We start from the raw sequence: 5742 nt of genomic DNA, 5'->3' as shown, positions 1-5742 counted from the left end.
AGTATTTTAGTTTATGTTAAGTTTCTGGTCAATTTTGATTCTGGTATATGCGAGGTACACTTGATCCGAATTTGTTGTTGTATGATCCAGAATTAGAAAGGACATTGAGGAAGCGCAAAAGGGCAGCCGGGCAAAGGAGACAGTTGCAAGAAATTGGTGAATCAAGTATGGTTAATCAGGAAGAGATAATGGCAGAGAATCACAGACCACCACCACCACAAAGGACACTGGGAGAGTACATGACTCCTGCAGTGATTCCTCCAATTGGGAGTGTTGTGCGCCCAACAGTGGAGCCCAACAACTTTGAATTGAAGCCTGCTTTGATACATTTGGTGCAGAAGGATCAGTTTGCTGGAACCAGTGCAGAGGACCCTTACTTGCACATAGAGAACTTTCTATTGTTGAGTGATACTGTGAAGATAAATGGTGTCACAAGAGATGCAATTTTGTTGAGACTATTCACTCATTCACTGACGGATGATGCAAGGAGATGGCTGCAATCATTGCCACAAGGAAGTATAACAACTTGGGATGATCTGCAAACCAAGTTCTTGCAGAGGTTTTTCTCAACATCCAAGAGGGCCAAGTTGAAGGATGAGATTACAAGCTTTAAGCAGAAAGAGTCAGAATCCATTTATGAGGCTTGGGAGAGATTCAAGACTTTGTTGAGGAAATGTCCACAGCATGGAATTGAGGCATGGCAACAAGCAGCAATCTTCCTGCAAGGAATGACCACTAACACTAGAACCTTGGTGCATGCCACTGCTGGTGGATCATTGACTACCAAGACCCCTCAAGAAGCCTTGGATATCTTTGAGTCATTGGCATCTCAGGAATTTGATAATTCCCCAGTGGCTGACGGAATGACAGGAGTCATCAGGTTGGATGGGTATGATGCTCTGTTGGCAAGGAATGATCAACTGATGCAGACACAGAGACAACAGCAGCAACAATTAGATACCCTTATTAAGCAACTCTCTTCACAAAAGGTAGCCTCTGTGGAAACCAAAAGTGTATGTGCTATCTGTGGCAAAGGCCATGTGACAGAGGAGTGTGATTATGGGGGATCACCAGAACAAGCAGAGGTGAATGGAGTGTGGTATTATCAGAATAATCAAAGGAACTACAACAATCAGGGAAGGAATGTTTATGTGCCACCATGGAAGAACAAGAATCAACACCCAGGATTCAGCTATAGTTCCAACCATCAATTGAATCCACCATTACATCCTCCACCACCACATATGAAGGAGCAGTCAAGTGATCCTGCTGCATGGGAGAAAGCGTTTGCTCAGTTATCTAAGACAACTCAGGATTATATCTAGGGGTCTAATTCATTCAGGGAAGAGACAACTGCATTCATGCAGGAGACCAGAACTTCTTTCAGAAATCAGGAAGCATCAATCAGAAATTTGGAGACCCAGATTGGTCAATTATCAAGACAGATATCAGAAAGACCACAAGGGAAATTTCCAGGTGATACATTAGTTAATCCTAAGGAGCACTGTAAAGCAATTATGACAAGAAGTGGGTTGGTACTTCAACCAGTGAAAAATAATGTGGAAAATAAAAAGAATGAAGAAGAGGTTGTGGTTGAAGATGTAGTCTCTGATGATGAAGTAGAGAAGATGAGAAATTAGAAAAGTGAGAAGGAAGTAGTTGTTAGAGATGTTATAGTTGGAATTGATAAAGAAGAGGAAGGGAAGGACAATAAGAATGAAGGAGAGGTAGAAGTTGGTAAAAATGTTTCCCCACAAAAGATGATGAAGTGGGAAAAGAAGAAGATAGCTGACAAGAAATAACAGCCAGTTATTTTATCTCCCTATGCTAAAGTTCCCTACCCTCAAAGGTTGAAGCAAGAGATTCAGAAACAGCACTATGCAAGATTTCTGGATATCTTCAAAAATTTACAAATTAACATACCATTTTCTGAAGCACTGGAAAATATGCCTCACTATGCAAAGTTCATGAAGGATCTTCTTACTAAGAAGAGGAAATTAACTGATGGTGAGACAGTGGCCCTAACAGCAGAGTGTAGTGCCCTAATCCAGAAGAAGCTTCCAACAAAAATGAAAGATCCTGGAAGCTTCAGTATCTCTATTGCTATAGGAGATGTGGAGGTGGGAAAGGCATTGTGCGATTTGGGAACCAGTATAAACCTGATGCCATTGATAGTATGTAGAGCTTTGGGAATCAACACTTTGAAGGAGACCAATCTTATTCTGCATCTTGCAGATAGATCTATCAAGAGGCCTGAAGGTGTGGTTGAAGATGTCTTGGTCAAGGTAGACAAGTTTATTTTTCCAGTGGATTTTGTGATTCTTGACATGGAGGAAGAGGATACATAAAGTCCTCTATTGTTAGGAAGACCCTTTTTAGCAACTGCAAGATCTTTGATAGATGTTGAACAAGGAAAGTTGTTGCTAAGGATGGATGAGGAAACGGTCACAATTGATGTATTTGAAACCATCAAGCACCCTGTTGATGTAGAGGATTGTTTTAGATTGGATGTGATACAGGAGGTTGTGGAAGAAGTGAATAAAGAAGAAGAATTCCAAGTTGAGGAAAAAAGATCAGAAGAAGAGACAGGTACAGAAGATTACCAAGAAGAGCCAGAAGTGGAAGAGCTTGAGAAGAAGATTGATGACATTCCAAAAGGAGCACCTAAGGTAGAACTTAAAGAATTGCCTTCACATTTGAAGTATGTGTTCCTTGGGGATGATCAAACATATCCAGCAATCATTAATGCAATGTTGTCTGATGAGGAAGAAGGGAAGTTGATTAAGGTACTCAAGAAGAATAAAATGGCTATTGGATGGCAGTTTTCAGATCTTAAGGGTATTAATCCTTCCTTTTGCACCCACAAAATATTGATGGAAGAAGAGGTCAAACCAGTAAGGCAACCACAGAGGAGACTCAACCCCACTATGAAGGAAGTAGTGAGGAAGGAGGTGGTGAAGTTGCTTGATGCTGGGATGATTTACCCTATTTCAGACAGTGCTTGGGTGAGTCCTGTGCAGACCGTTCCCAAGAAAGGGGGGATGACTGTGGTAAAAAATGAGAATAATGAGTTGATTCCCACAAGGACAATCACTGGTTGGAGAATGTGCATTGACTACCGGAGGCTGAATAAGGCAACCAGGAAGGATCATTTTCCACTTCCTTTCTTGGATCAGATGCTAGAGAGGTTGGCAGGACATGCTTTCTATTGCTTCTTGGATGGTTATTCAGGGTATAATCAGATAGCTGTGGCACCAGAGGATCAGGAGAAGACTGCTTTTACATGTCCATATGGAATATTCGCATACCGGAGGATGCCTTTCGGTTTATGCAATGCTCATGCCACTTTTCAAAGGTGCATGCTTTCCATTTTTTCTGATATGATAGAAGAATGCATAGAAATTTTTATGGATGATTTTTCTGTATTTGGTTCTGATTTTGATGTATGTCTAGGGAATTTAGATTCTGTTTTGAAAAGATGTCAAGACTGTAATTTGGTTTTGAACTGGGAGAAATGTCACTTTTTGGTGACAGAAGGTATAGTTCTTGGACACAAGGTGTCTAGGAATGGAATTGAAGTGGATAGGGCAAAAATTTATGTGATAGAGAAACTTCCTCCACCTGTAAATGTTAAGGGTGTGAGGAGTTTTCTTGGTCATGCAGGATTTTATAGGCGGTTCATAAAAGATTTTTCAAAAATTGCCAAGCCCTTATGCAGGTTATTGGTCAATGACCAAGAGTTCCTGTTTGATGATGAATGTCTGCATGCATTTCATGTTTTAAAAGAAAAGTTGACTACTGCACCTATCATGATGGCACCTGACTTCTCATTACCATTTGAATTAATGTGTGATGCCAGTGACTATGCTGTAGGAGTGGTATTGGGCCAAAGAGTGAATAAATTGTTGCATGTCATTTACTATGCCAGTAAGATCTTAAATGATGCACAAAAGAATTATGCTACTACAGAAAAAGAATTACTGGCTATTGTGTATGCATTTGACAAATTCAGGCCATATCTGTTAGGATCAAAAGTTATTGTTTACACTGACCATGCAGCTTTAAAGTATTTGTTAAGCAAGCAGGATGCTAAACCCAGGTTGCTCCGCTGGATGTTACTGTTGCAAGAGTTTGAGGTAGAGATCAAGGACAAAAAGGGAGTTGAAAACTTGGTGGCTGATCACTTATCCAGGATTACAGAAAAAGAACTTCAAGAAGGACCGGAAGTAGTGATCAGAGAAGAGTTTCCTGATGAACATGTTTTGGCAATATGTGCTGTAACAGAGATGGTTGGGGATAAAGTCTTATCTATCACTACCCCACCATGGTTTGCTGATTTTGCCAACTATAAAGCTGCTGGATTGATGCCTAAGGATTTAACATGGCAACAGAGGAAGAAATTTCTGCATGATGTTAAGAGATACATTTGGGATGAGCCATATCTTTTCTATAGATGTTCAGATAGTGTGATCCGACGGTGTATTCCAGAGGAAGAACAGAAGGATGTGTTGTGGCATTGTCATGGTTCTGCATATGGTGGACATTTTGCAGGTGAGAGAACTGCAGAAAAAGTATTGTTGAGTGGCTTCTACTGGCCCACCTTATACAAGGATGCAAAGAAGTTTGTGGAGGCATGTGATAACTGTCAGAGAACTGGGAATATTTCTAGGCGACATGAAATGTCGTTGAACAATATCCAAGAAGTGGAGATCTTTGATGTTTGGGGTATGGATTTTATGGGACCTTTCCCTTCTTCCTACTCTAACAAGTACATATTGGTGGCAGTTGATTATGTTTCCAAATGGGTTGAGGCCATAGCTACACCAACCAATGATTCCAGGGTGGTGATTGCTTTTCTGAGAAAGAATATATTTTCCAGATTTGGAGTCCCTAGAGCTATCATTAGTGATGGGGGCACTCATTTTGATAATAGGATGGTGGAGTATGCCTTGGCTAAGTATGGAGTGAGACACAAAATAAGCACTCCATACCACCCACAGACTTGTGGTCAGGTTGAGATTTCCAATAGGGAATTGAAGAGAATATTGGAGAAGACTGTTGGGAATGCTAGGACCCAGTGGTCCAAGAAACTTGATGACACTTTATGGGCGTATAGGACCGCTTTCAAAACTCCTATTGGGATGTCTCCATTTCAGTTGCTGTTTGGAAAAGCATGCCATTTGCCAGTTGGATTGGAGCACAAGGCTTTGTGGGTTGTGAGATATCTGAATTTTGATTCCAAAGCAGCGGGACAGAAAAGATTATTACAGCTGGATGAATTGGATGAGTTTCGTTTGTCTGCTTATGAAAGTGCCAATTTGTATAAGGAGAAGACAAAGCTATGGCATGATAGGAAGATCACACCTAGAGACTTCAAGGTGGGGGATCAAGTACTTCTGTTCAATTCCAGGTTGAAGTTGTTTCCAGGGAAGTTAAAGTCTAGATGGTCTGGACCGTTTGTGGTAAAAGACATGAAACCATATGGGGCTGTAGAAATCAGTTCTTTGGATTCGGACAGAAGTTTTACAGTCAATGGTCAACGATTGAAGTTATATGTTGGAAGTGCTGTGGATAGGCAACTACTGACAGTTGCTCTATTAGAGGTAAAATAGATCATACCCGTCAGGCTCGTGACGTTAAACAAGCGCTGAGTGGGAGGCAACCCACTGTACTAGGTATGTAATTCTATGTTCATACCATATCCATAAGATGAAGAAGTAAAAGGGAAATTTTTTTTGAAAA

General features: G+C 40.8%; 1 non-coding gene across 1 annotated transcript; it reads right to left on the bottom strand.

The window, feature by feature from the left end:
- Positions 1 to 584: 584 nt before the first annotated feature.
- LOC133316682 (small nucleolar RNA R71) lies at positions 585 to 691 on the bottom strand. Its single transcript, XR_009752238.1, has one exon. It is a non-coding gene; the product is annotated as a small nucleolar RNA R71 (small nucleolar RNA).
- Positions 692 to 5742: the final 5051 nt, after the last annotated feature.

This window comes from Gastrolobium bilobum, unplaced genomic scaffold (genome assembly GCF_033153095.1).
Source record: "Gastrolobium bilobum isolate Gb01-03AN ecotype WA unplaced genomic scaffold, APGP_CSIRO_Gbil_v1 utg47204, whole genome shotgun sequence".
NCBI lineage: Eukaryota > Viridiplantae > Streptophyta > Magnoliopsida > Fabales > Fabaceae > Gastrolobium > Gastrolobium bilobum.
This window is presented reverse-complemented; position numbering and strand designations above follow the sequence as displayed.